The sequence below is a fragment of the Podarcis liolepis genome (assembly GCF_965112155.1).
Source record: "Podarcis liolepis genome assembly, chromosome: 17".
NCBI classification, from domain to species: Eukaryota; Metazoa; Chordata; class Lepidosauria; order Squamata; family Lacertidae; genus Podarcis; species Podarcis liolepis.
The window spans coordinates 38,668,364-38,682,133 of record NC_139571.1 but is presented as its reverse complement, the minus strand read 5'-3'; positions in this window follow the sequence as shown (position 1 = coordinate 38,682,133).

Below are 13,770 nucleotides of genomic sequence, written 5' to 3'. Positions count from 1 at the left end.
ATCAGACTGCTGCCTTTTCGATCCTGTTCAACTGAGTACCTAACAGGTTCATTCACCTATTTACACCTTCAGTCTATGCGGAGGGAGTCCCCTTTCCATACCCATACTTTCTCACTGCTTTTATTTCTTTTCTGGCAGTGCTCATAACTATTTCTAGCGTGCTCCTGAATGGTCCCACCCCCAATTTCTATCACTCAGATTTTTACAGAACCCCAAAACTGCATAAGCAAAGCGAAAGTTTCTACACCAGATGTTATGGGCAAAAGTCTGAAAAGTGTGTGCCGAGAATTTACAATTGCTTTCATTTATGCTAGTAAGGGCAGGGGACACCCACCCACCGCCACTCTCAGACACCCCCCACACAGTTTGACCCCCCAGATTTGCACAAAACCAGAAACATGCACAAGCAAATTTACAATTGCCTGGCTGTGCTCTTGCCTACCTTGGCCAGGATTTTTAATTTTTTTATTTGAAACTAGGTGTGCCTGTAGCTATCTGCGCACATGCCCTGACTGTGCTGAATTTGCATAACAGACTTCACCAATCAGAAGGCAGGGGCATGCGCAACAGAGAACGCCGACCGATATGAATGGAAAAAAACCAAAGTTGCTCCTCTCATACAAATTAAAACTGTGCATGTGTGGACTGCTCTGGTCTAATTCGAATGGGGGCGGGGAGCAGATTAGCAGCTAAATAATGCTGAAATGTGGACAAGCCCAAACTTGCTGTTATTATTAATAAACTGCCTGCAACTTGCTACATGCTGCATAGGGATTAAAAACCAAGGCAGTCCCTGCCCCCAGGCCCACAATCTAGTAGATAAAACACACAAAAAATAAAATGGGATGGGTGGGGAGGAAGGGAGGGAGGGACAATGGAAAGAAGAAAGCACTTTTTAAAAAAAGAATTTTAGATTACACAGCTCCAGGACTCATTCTTCAAAAATTAGCTGCTAAAAACCCGTAGTCCTAATCCTGCCCTCCTCTCCAAATTCCTTTCCCCCTCCCTCTCACCCACCTCCCGGGATGGGAGGCTATAAAATGCATCCCTTCTCTCCTACAACCAACCCCAACTATTCCATTTCTTTGTCACACTCGGAGCACAACAGGGAGACAGAATGTTGGCACAGAACGGCAATATATAAGCAAGACAGACCGTAGAAACAAACAGCACAGTAACATCAGTGTCTGCGGAAAGTTATGAGCACGCAAAAGCCTAATGTTATAGATATGCCTGTCTAGTTCCCCATTATTATTTCGCACAGTAACTTTTATGTTTTTCTCATGCCTCGTAAGTTACAGCAACGTTACAGTAAAAGATGATGGCATCAGTAAAGAAAAAGGCTAAGGAAGCTTTTAAGAGTAGAGCTCAGCGCTGTGAAATTCACCCAGCCCCCACTCTTCCCCTTGTTCTCGGGTTTTGCACTTCGGCAGCCCACGGAACACACATTCTTCTTTGCACGCTAGTCCTCATGACTTTGTTGTTGTTTAGTCGTTTAGTCGTGTCCGCCTCTTCGTGGCCCCCTGGACCAGAGCACGCCAGGCACTTCTGTCTTCCACTGCCTCCCACAGTTTGGTCAAACTCATGCTGGTAGCTTCGCGAACACTATCCAGCCATCTTGTCCTTTGTCGTCCCCTTCTCCTTGTGCCCTCCATCTTTCCCAACATCAGGGTCTTTTCCAGGGAGTCTTCTCTTCTCACGAGTATTGGAGCCTCAGCTTCACAATCTGTCCTTCCAGTGAGCACTCAGGGCTGATTTCCTTCAGAATGGAGAGGTTTGATCTTCTTGCAGTCCATGGGACTCTCAAGAGTCTCTTCCAACACCATAATTCAAAAGCATCAATTCTTCGGCGATCAGCCTTCTTTATGGTCCAGCTTTCACTTCTATACATCACCACTGGGAAAACCATAGCTTTTACTATACGGACCTTTGTTGGCAAGGTGATGTCTCTGCTTTTTAGGAGAGTACTCAATTTGAGACTACTCAATAGTCCTCATGACTATTGAGCTCAAAGCGATCCTGCTTGCTCCCTGGCTCAAAAAGCATGCAGAAAGGGGCCAGTTGAACCCAAGCTAGTAGGAGGCTAGCATATGGCAAAGTTCCTTACTTGTTTTTTTAAATATGTTCATCTTGATGTTTTCTGATATATTATGGGGTTTTGTGTGTCGAGGTCCCCAGGCCACCCCAAATAACTCACACATCACACAGAATTTTTGCTTAAGGTTTTTGGCATAATTTTGGCCACAACTTTATTAAATACAAAAATGTGAGTGGTTGCTTAGGCGTTGGTTGCGACTATCTGCCCCCCAGTGGGGGACAGACTGACATTTCGCACGCCTGTGAAAGTCAGAAAAGGAGAATACATTTGGGGGTAGCGACAGAGCAGGGAACCTGCCCTCAGCCCTCCCCAAATGCAACCAGGGGCTCTTGCGTGGCCCTAGTCCCTTGACAGGGTTCGGACAAAAGCAATAGTGAGCCCCTGTATTCCTTTAACGGAATCCCTTGCAGCAGCAGCATTAGAGGGGCAGGCACAGCCAATCCATGCCCCTCAACCAACCAAACCAATAAACCAATGCCTAACTGCAGCCTTACAAGTTGTGACGATTTGCTATGCAGTAGGCAAAAAGCAAATGGCCCCAGCCAATCAGCCAAATGGACAAAATTCCTACCAGGCCCCTGCCCCAAGAGCAGACGACCCCATGACAGGCATAGCAAGGTCAAAGTGAACAACCCCTAAATATAGGGAGAGGGGATGGGCAATCGGATGCACGGAGCGAAAAAAGGAAGTTCTATGCCTCGTGCAGGGAGTTTTAACATTTCTGGCTGTCAATCAACAAATGGCAACATTAACTTCTTCCCCACAACAAGGGAAGCCCAATCGCATCAGTGGCCAACGATCAATTAGCCTGCCCCACAACTTTGGAGTGTCCTGTCGGCTCCCACCGCAACACGTGCTCTCCATGAAGGAGAACACGCTTTGTCCTATATGTAAGGCTGACGAGAATATTTCCTTCGCCAAATTCCTCCTTCATCTCAATGACAGTCCTGCTTCAAACTTCTCATTGCAACCCAAGACCAGGGGGGAGGGGAGCTGGTCGCAGGAGAAGGGAGAGACACATCCCTGGCTTCTTCGGCAGCCTGCCCAGTCTCTGTCTCTCTGCCCCCTCCTCTCCAGCCTCCATTTCTGCCTCTGATTCTGCACTGCTCTCTGCCACAGCCTCTTCCTGCTCACGAAACCCTGTTGCCTCTTCAGCTTCTGACACCACCTCCTCCCAGTCTATTCCCTCTTCCCCCTCTGACCACTCATTGTTGTCCTACCACCAATCCCCTGGCTCTGAGCTTTCTTTGCTTGGGGGTTCCCCAAGCTGGTGCCTTCCACCGCTCCTTGGCATCCAGACAGTCCCACTTCGGCACACTGCAGAATGTTAATTGTGTGAGTGGCAGCTGCTAAAGGTTTCATTCTGGCTGCATGGCCTGAATTATGCGCTAAAGGCTGCTGGATCTTTCTCTCCCCCCCTCCCATTTGGGCCCGAATAACAGCAGATTCTGATTTACTAATGAGAAATTGCAAGTTATTGAGCAGCATTCGTTGTATGACTTATTAATGAGATTCCCAAGTATTGTCAGCGGTGGGACTGCTGGAACGTCTGAGAAGCTAGAGCAGCCCAGATAAGACAGGGAAGTTTCATTGATTATTTGAAATTAAAAGCAGGTCCAGGGTTTAAAAGATGTCCGTTCCCTTTCGTCTGGCTTTTGGCACTCACTCTTTCTTTCTGTTCTCAAAAAGGCAAATCATTGCCACATTTCTTTCCCAGCGAAAAGTTTAGACCCAATCTTGCATGCATTAGCTCTTGTCCTTTAAAATATGCCAATAGTGTGATTAAAAGATTGAACTCTTCTGTCATTTGTTAGCAGGGACGCGGACTTATAAAAAATATTGGGGGGGGGCCGGGAAAGCTCATGAATAATAAATAAGCCCATGAATATGCAAATAAAGTGGCGCCGCCTCCTCGTGAGCGAATAGGGGAGAGCGTGCTGCGCCTATTAATCAGCTCCGAAGGAAATTGGGTGGAGCTTTTGCTCGGGAGGGAGGGCAGGAGGCATGCAGCCCGACCCTGTGCATTTTGGGCTGGGGGAGGGGCGGCGATGGCGCTCTGCTGGAGGGGCTCCGGAGATTATTGGGGGGCGGAGCCCCCCCAAACGAATTTTTGAGGGGGCTCGGGCCCCCTCAGGCCCCATGGAGTCGGCGCCTATGTTTGTTAGCGGAGAAGAATCTAATATGTGCATTACCCAAGGAATTCAGAAGCCCACCAAGGGATGGGGGGGACCGGAGGGGCTGCGGACACACATTGGAGTAAGAAAATGACACGGGCAAATGAATGACTTTGGGCATAGTAAGGCAACTGAGTGTGCACTCTTTTAGGTGAGGTCCGTTTTCCTTTCAAGACTGCCTACCAGTTCAAGCAAAAGAGTGAAGAGCGTGCGTTGTGTACTAATAGCACCTTGCCGGTTTGTGGTAAGACCCACTTAACTGGGATCACACAGACTTGGTTCACAGCTTAAATGAAAATCCACATGAGATTTGAAAAAATCCCATGCACACACTTAATTACAAAGGTTTTTCTTTAAAGAAAGATTGCCATAGCTGTGGCTGAGCCCTCCTGTTGATGGTTTCGTGTGTGTGTGTCTGTGTGTGTGTGTGTGTGTGTGTGTGTGTGTGTGTGTGCACATTCTTTGCTTGGGTGCATTCTGATTTGGAAGCTTGGTCCAAAATGCAGTGGCCAGGTTACTGGAAGGGATTCCCTTCAGATCTCAAATAACTTCTGGTTCATTTTCAGGCCCCGTTCAAGGTGCTTGTGTTAGAGGTTAAATCCCTAAATATATGAAAGATCATCTCCTCCTTTGCTGACCCTGTCGGGTGCTGAGATTGGCAGAGGGGGCTCTCTTCGTAGTTCTTCCCCCCTCAGAAGCTCAGGGTGGGAGTGGCAGCCTGATAAATGAGATGGAGGCTGATTTTGCACCTCGAGTGAGCCATAGAGAAGGGGATCCTGTGGAGGGATCTGTTCTCATGAACCTGCTTGTTTCCATATGGCAGGACTGCTTTAACCCATTCTAATTGCCCATTATCCTTGTGAAAACGTTTGGTCCAGGGACCACAAAGTTTGCATAGGACTGCAGGCTTTTCAGCCAGCTTCTGCTCCTGTGCAGGCATGTTTTGTGTTGTTTCTAAAACTATTTTTAGGTGCTTTTATGGTTTGTCTGTAAATCACCTTGAGCTACATGCAAAAGGTGATTCTTAAATAAACAAAGAAATGGTAGGAATAGGAAGAATATGTTCATTTCTTTTCTCTCAGTTTCTTAATCCCGCTCCGCTCCTGTCTTCAATGCACTTCGCAACATTTTGGCAGCAATTTGCAGTTTTATTTTTTTAAAATCCCCATTAATTGCATCGTAGGTCACCTCTGGTTTTGCTGGCGGCCCAGTGTAAAAGCTACAAACTCTGCCTGGATTCCATGTTTTTGTGCCATGGCAATGCCGATAAGCACAAGTTCTGTGGTTTTTTTTACTGCCATCTTATAGACACCAGTGCAAGCTTTAATTTAACTATGGAAGGGGGAGTTCCCATGCAAAAAGACTGCCAATTCATAATAATCCTTAGCATCCATCTTAGCATCCAGCTGCCCATCCCTCTGCTATGCAGTTACCGTATTTTTTGCACCATAACACTCACTTTTTTCCTCCTAGAAAGTAAGGGGAAATGTCTGTGCGTGTTATGGAGGAAATGCCTACGGGTGGCATGCCTACGGATTTTCCTCCTCTAAAAACTGCGTGCGTGTTATGGTCGGGTGCGTGTTATAGAGCGAAAAATACGGTATTTTGCGACTGGGCATGCCCCTATGGCAGTGCTTGTAGTGGTGTTCACAGAATGCTGGTGCCAAATGTGCACATAAGCCCCCAAAGGATGGGGACCCCTGTTTTAACAGATAGGCTGCATTATGTGGGATAAGGCAGTCCTTGACGTATCTTGGTGCCCCATTTAGGGTTTGGAAGTTGATACATCACTTCAAATCATGCCTGAAAGTGGAGCAGCAGCCTCTTCCAGTGCAAATTACAGTGGTACCTTGTTTCTCAAACTTAATCCATTCCAGAAGTCCATTCCAAAAACTAAAGCGTTCCAAAACCAAGGCGCGCTTTCCCATAGAAAGCCATGCAAAATGGATTAATCCGTTCCAGACTTTTAAAAACAACCCCTAAAACAGCAATTGAACCTGAATTTTACTATCCAACGAAACCATTGATCCATAAAATGAAAGCAATAAACAATGTACTGCAGTCACAAAATCAATCAATCAGTAGCTGACCTGGGTTCCGCACAGTCACAAAAACAAAACAAAAAGAGCTGGAAAAACAAAAACGCAATATAAATAGCAAAAACAGACAGACCTCAGCGTAACACACAAATCGGAAGCGTAACTCAAATTGGAAACGTATCACTCAAAGCAGAGCACGTTCAGCTTCTGAAAAAAGTTCGCAAACCGGAACACTTACCTCCGGATTTGCAGTGTTTGGGTTCCAAGTTGTTTGCGTACCAAGGCACTTGAGAACCGAGGTACCACTATATATAAAAGTGTAGCCACACGTAGTGAGTGAGGAAAACACATGCCCTTCAACATTTCTCTGATGAAAATAGGGGTGTCCAGTGCTATTTTGATAGAAAAAGAGGTGCCGGAACTCACCATGAATGCCTCTCCTGCTCTCTTAAAATGGCAATGGTGCCCACCTGAGAGGTGCCGGAACTGAGTTCTGATGAGTTCTGGGTGGGAAAAAAGGCATAGGGACACCCTATTCCACTCCCTCCAACAGGAGTGCCAGCTTGGCCCCGTGACCAATGGGTGCCCGAGGCCATGGGTGCCAGGCAGCATGCATGGCCCCGGCACCGAAATTTGTGGGTGCCCAGCCCCTTCATGGGGAATTTTGTGGGTGCTTGGACACCACCCAGGGCCCCAGGGAGTTGCTGCCTATGCCCTCCAACATTTCTCCGATGGGAATAGGGATGTTCTGTGGAAAAGTGGGGCATTCAAAAATCAGAAACCAGGATGGCTTCTGTAAATCCAGAACTGTCCCTGGAAAAGAGGGATACTTGGAGGCTCTGAGAACATGGATGAAGACTGATATCTGAGAACTGAAATATAACCCTCACATTCTGGGGCATGGGTGAGGGTAACCTGAAATTTGCAGAAGAACACAAATTCTTTAGGGGGGAGACTGAAGTCGGACACCCCCCCCCAAAATAGACCAGTGAAGACTGAGCATGCTTGGTGATCACAGAGTGTGAAGGGGGTGTCAGAAAGAGAGAGAGAAAGAGAGAGAGAGAGAGAGAGAGAGAGAGAGAGATGGAACAACTGAACAGCAGCAGCACTCCACATTACACTTTGCTGTTGTTGTAGACCTCTTTATTTTCTTTCGTATTTTAAATAACAAACAGTGGAAGAATGTTAAAACAACGAGTAGGAAATGCATCGGTGGATTTTTGCTAGGAAATGGCTTTCCCTTGGGAAGCGGGATCAGTCATTCTCTCAAGGTTTTTTTCCTGGGAAGAAAAAAAACGGTTGCTTTTTCAAGCCTCTTCTTTTCCCCTGGCTGGTTGCCTTTGATCTCATCTGGGTCCTTGGAGTTCTCCCATCTGAAGTCCTCCTATAATCTCTCACAGAGGCTCCTCTCTCACTGCCCCTTTGTAGCTGTGTAACTGGATACTGTTTGGGCTGTGGTAACTGTCTGGCTTTGTAGTCATCATCCTTTCGACTGGTTGCCAAGTCATTTGCCGTAACTAGGGCCGGGACTATGAAGGGAATGGATTGCTGCTGTCATGGTCTTTGGCCTCTACGGAGGAATCCATCACCAGTCCTTTAATGCTCCATTCAGGGAATACCAAGCAAGGGAAACGGACAAATTGTTGTTGGTTTTTAAAGGCAGCGTTCCTCCCTTCGTGAGGTACCAGAAGGTGAAAGTGTTTATTGAAAATAAGAAAAAGAGATGCATAGGATGGAGGTTTTGCCAGTGGACTGTATACGGCAGTGGCGTAGCGTGGGTTGTCAGCACCCGGGGCAAGGCAAGTAATTTGCGCCCCCTAACCCGTGGATTTGTGCCCCCTAACCCTAACCCCCAGATGTTGCGCCCGGTGCGGCCGGCCCCCCCTGCACCCCCCACGCTACGCCACTGGTATACGGAGACCCCGAGCTGAAGGAGTCTCGGTGGTACTCAGTTTTGTTACAGAACTGGGGGCTGTTGATCACATCCAGATAAGGCTGTGGCCAGTAACTCCTAACAGAAGGAGACAAATCAATCTGCTAATAAAGCACTTAAGAAATACGATCAACCATGTTACCATGAGGCCGCAGAATGCCATCCTGATTATTGGGGTTTCTTCTTTTAAAATCCAGGGAGAAGCCAAGTTTGTGGTTCATCAAGGGACAAGTTTGAGCTCAAATTTGGCTTCAGCTTTGTGAAAAAGCAATAATATACTGTTACAAAAGTCGTGGGCCACCCCTCACTCTCTGCAAGATTCCTGGGGGTTCGCTCAGGGTCTGTGTTCCTTTAGAGAATTGAGACACGGCGGAGACTGTCATAGCTTTAAGAAATATGGTCTATTCACCTATTTACACCTTCAGTCTGCATGAAGGGGGTCCAGATCTTACAGAGTGGTCATTTCAAGAGAGGCTTGTCCCCCACAGCAGTGCAGCCATGGAGTCCAAGGTATCTCTCCCAGCCTGCCTTCAGCCAGCCTGCCCAAGATGGATCTCATTCCTTCTTCTTCCTTCTCCTTCTCAGAACACTTTGCTTAAAATTCTCTTTTCCTGTCACCCCACACCTAGTTACCTTGGCAAGCTTCCAAACCAGTCCCCGTTCATGCCTCAGGGCAAGGGGGGGAGGACAGTTCTCTTGCATTGTCAGTGGCCCTTAACGACCCTATGTTGTTTCTGAATGGTCCTAGCTTGGACAAGTCATTTGGTATGTTCTAGCTCAGGAATTCCTCAGCGGCTTGCATTTCTCCCTTCACATCCCAAATAATCAAAATCCTCCAGGGGCTGCTTTTCTGTAGCTTAGAGTGCCGAGGCCAGCCTAGTGAGTCACTACCCTGACCCTGGCAACGTGAGATTACTGCAAGCACATGTTCTGGGATGTCTGAGACAACTCATGTGACGAGGAAAACAAGTATAGAAGGGCAAAGCAATGGCACAACACAGGATGAGATAAACTAGCTGATTGCAAAGAATCATAGAATCACAGAACTGCAGAGTTGGAAGGGACCCAAAGGGACCTCAACCCCCTGCATTGTTCTTCTGAGATATTTAACAGGAATGCTCCAGTCCAGAGCACCATGTGTACTTTTAATACATGTAGCTTCAGCAAGTGTTGCCTTCTTCGTTTACTTCAATGGATTCTCAACAAATCAGTATGATCGGGCGGGGGGGGTATTTCTATTATGGAAGCAACTGGGGAGGTTGGCTTTTTGTTTGTTTGTTAATTAGGTTGCTATTTTGCGGGATTCGTTGCTGGGAATAGAAAAATATTCTGACTTACTTGTAAATTTGCCAGGTTTGATATTTGGCAAGGGGTTGGATTAGATAAGACTAAGAGGAGTCCTGCTGGAGGGAGGAAGCCTTTTCTCTATTCACTTTTGAAAAAAATTAAAATAAAAGTACAGTGGTACCTCGGGTTACGAACTTAATTTGTTCTGTAGGTCCGTTCTTAACTTGACACCATTCTTAACCTAAGGCGCACTTTCACTAATGGGGCCTCCCGCTGCTGCTGCTCTGCCGGCGTGCGATTTCCGTTCTCATCCTGGGACAAAGTTCGCAACCTGGAGCAACTACTTCCGGATTAGCGAGTTTGTAACCCAAAGCGTTTGTAACCCAAAGCGTTTGTAACCCGAGGTACCACTGTACGTGCATTTTCTCTTTTTTTCAGGTTGTGTTTTCTACAGATCAGTTACATTTGTTGTGAGACATTAGTGTTGTATGCAGTATTCATAGTTTTATAGCCTTCTGTTTTGTCACCTATTACTCACCTTTTCTCTAAACTAGAAAGCTCCAACTGCTGCAACCTTTCCTCATAGCAGTCGCTCCATTCCCTTGATCATTTCTGGTTGTCGTTTTCTGAACCTTTTCCAGCCCTACAATATCTTATTTGAGGTCATGACCCCTTGGTCCCTTCCAACGCTTTGATTCTATGAAATGTGGTAAATAAATAGAACTTCATGCATTCAGTATATTAATAATCTAAAACAAATTTTAGCAGGTGAGGGCAATTTTTGACTACAAAACAGTTTAACTTAGTGGATTGTTTGTCTATTTTTTGAGGCTGATTAACTGTAATAAGGAATTTTTTAAAGGGGAGGAGGAGAGAGAAATGAGGTGGCTATTCCTCCCCAAATGAATGTCAGTGTTTATTAAATTGCAAGCTGTCTTCAGTAGCTTCAAAAGGCACTTGTATTGAAGTTTTTGATAAGAGGCAGATTTATTTCCAGGCTAAAAGACAGATCTGCTTGATCAACTCAATATTTCTGAATTGATCAACAGTCCCAATAAACAATTTAGTAAGTGGTGGGGATCATCTGCACGTGACTTTCCCATCAAAATGACACTATGCAATGCTACAAGGCTGTATTCACTTGTTAATGCTAAATATTGATGCTTTTGATTATGTATTTCATGGTTTTGTATTCTGATTTTATCCTGTGAACCGCCCTGAGACCTGTGGGTATAAGGCGGTATATCAGTTCAACAAACAAACAAACAAACAAACAAACAAACAAACAAGGCTAATATGCATCAAACATTTGCCTCTTCTCATAATCCTAAAAGAAACTAACACTGAAATAGTTCTCTGGGATTTGCTAGGAGGAATGTGGAAAAGGCCTATCATCTCCCCCTTTGAAAAAAAATCAATGTGTGTGTGTGCGCGCTGTGGGAATACAGAATGTTGTATTGAACTCTGTGTCATAATTCAATGTGCATTTCATCCAGTGCAGACGGCCCACAAAGAAACATGGTTATCCCCATACCTACAGGAAAACCCCCTGAAGATAAAATATACAGTTGTACCCTTGGTTCTCAAATGCCTTGGTACTCAAACAACTTGGAACCCAAACACTGCAAACCCGGAAGTAAGTGTTCCGGTTTGCTAACTTTTTTTGGAAGCTGAACATGCTCCGTTTTGAGTGCTACACTTCCATTTTGAGTGTTATGTCATGTCATGTGCATGGAAGTTGCCGAACCAATTAACCAACTAGAAGGATTACTGTTAATAGCACCAGTATTCCTATAACTTGATATTGCTGGATAGTTTTGATGAACTGCAAAAGCATTTTTAATTTGCTTTCTGTTGCCACCCTGGAACTTTTCTTTATTAGAGCTATTGTGCTTTGTATGATTCCTTGCAAATGAAGGAAAATCACTTTTCTGCTTGATTAGGTTGATAATATAATTTTGGTTACTGAGGACTAACAAGACTGGGTGCAGGTCTGGCCAGGACATAGGCGTCCTGACTGTGACAAAGGTGACCTGTGTGCTTGCTTGGTTGATTAACAACTGTTGGGAACTTCAAGGTCCCTGCTCTCCCTTCTTATGGTCTTTGTACTGGACCTGGAGACTCCAATAGAAAGCACTCCATGTCAAGGAGGGCAAGTGGGCACCCTATCAAATGACAGGGCAGGAGTTACACAGAGCAGGACCTTTTCACTGGTGGTGCCCATTGTATGCCTCACTCTTCCCAGACCTGCTCTCTTGTGGCCTGTATTTTGGAGCTTTTCTCCATGGGTGTAGCCAGGATTTTTTTGGGGGGCAGGCTTTACGTTAGGGGAGGAAGAAGCAAGTTCTCTGCGACACAATTGATCAATTTCTTAAGTATTTTAATTTGTTTACTTGATTAGGGGAGCAGATCCCCCTGCCCCCTGGCTACGCCCATGCCTTCCTCCCTTGTTTGTATTTTCAGTTCCTGTGAAGTCACCCAGGGCAACTAGGAAGGTCTGGATCCATGCCACCCACTTGGATCCAGGGCTACGTTTTTACCGAGCAACTAAGAGTCTGAATCCAAGCGAGGCTTCCAAGCAAGAATGATTTCCAAGCAAGAAATGAGTTTCCACAGCATCACGAGCTAATACTCTAGTGGGGTTGCAAAATACAGGGGAGTTCAGCAATGGGGAACCAGCTGCGTTTCAGGGAATCTTGCTCACTGATCTCATCAAGGGCCAGGTTCAGTTTCCAAGGAATCCCAGTATTCCCAAAACAATTGTTTGAAAACCACTGATTGCTCCAAAGGTCGCTGTGAACTATGTAATGATGGCTCTGAGAATCCCTTGTAGAAAAGCTATCATTCAACAACAACAACAACAACAACCCTGCCTGCCTGCAAGCCACCAACCACAAGACCTGCTTTGTCTTGCTGTAAGAGACTGCGAGCTTTCTGAGCTATGATTGTGTCACTGTTGTGAATAACACTGAAGTAGTACTAAACTTATTTTATTTTTTATACCCCACCCATCTGGCTGGGTTTCCCCAGCCAATCTAGGTGGCTTCCAGAATATATAAAAACATAATAAAACAACAGACATTAAAAAATTCTCAGTACAGGGCTGCCTACAGATGTCTTCTAAAAGTTGAATAGTTCCTCTTTTCCTTGACATCTGATGGGAGGGCGTTCCACAGGGAGGGCGCCACTGCCTAGAAGGCCCTCTACCTGATTCCCTGTAGCTTCACTTCTTGCAGTGAGGGAACTGCCAATAGACCCTTGGAAGAGGACCTCAATGTCCGGGCTGAACAATAGGGGTGGAGATGCTCCTTCAGGTATACTGGGCTGAGGTCGTTTAGGGCTTTCAAGGTCAGCACCAACACTTTGAATTGTGCTTAGAAACATACTGGAAGCTAGTAAAGATCCTTTAGGACCGGTGTGATATGGTCCTGGCGGCCACTCCCAGTCACCAGTCTAGCTGCCCCATTCTGGATTAGTTGTAGTTTCTGAGTCACCTTCAAAGGTAGCCCCACGTAGAGCGCATTGCAGTAGTCCAAGCAAGATTACCAGAGAAGGCACCATTAACACAAGTTAATGGTAACTTTCCTATTCATCCCAAGGTCTCCTTCAGGAATCATAGAATCATAGAAGGGACTGCTATATTCCCCCCCTCATTACAGGTTGCAGTTGTTCATGTGTACTCCTGTTTGAGGCTTGAAATTTCAGAGGAGAAACACTGCGCACACAAATCTTATTAAACCAGCTGCACCCCCCCATGCCTTCAGATGCCTTTCCAACCTGACAATTTACCTTTGCCAGCTATTGATTTTGGGATTCTGCATGCATAATAAAGTGCACACGCAGAAGCCTTTGCGCCTTCTTACTTTTCTAAAAAAATATTCTGATCATATTCAGCAATCAGACGAGGCACCTGTAGAGCAATCTCCTCTTCCTCCCCATGTTCTGTTCCTGGGGTTCTCCTGTCCCCCACACAACTAATTTTGAGGGGTGCAGAGCGGACAGAGGGACCCCATTGAGCAAGCAGATGTCCTTGCACAGGGTTTCTCTTGATGGGTCTCCTTAGGCAAATCCTGACCATTGAAATTAATGAACAGGTCTAAATCAAGTCCATTAATTTCAGTGGGTTAACCCCGAGTAAAACTTCGTTGAATACCATCTTTTGTCAACTCACCCAAAGAAGTGATTTATATGAGCTCAGTAGCAGAAAAGGTGAAATAAGAAACTGCATTTAAGAAAGCA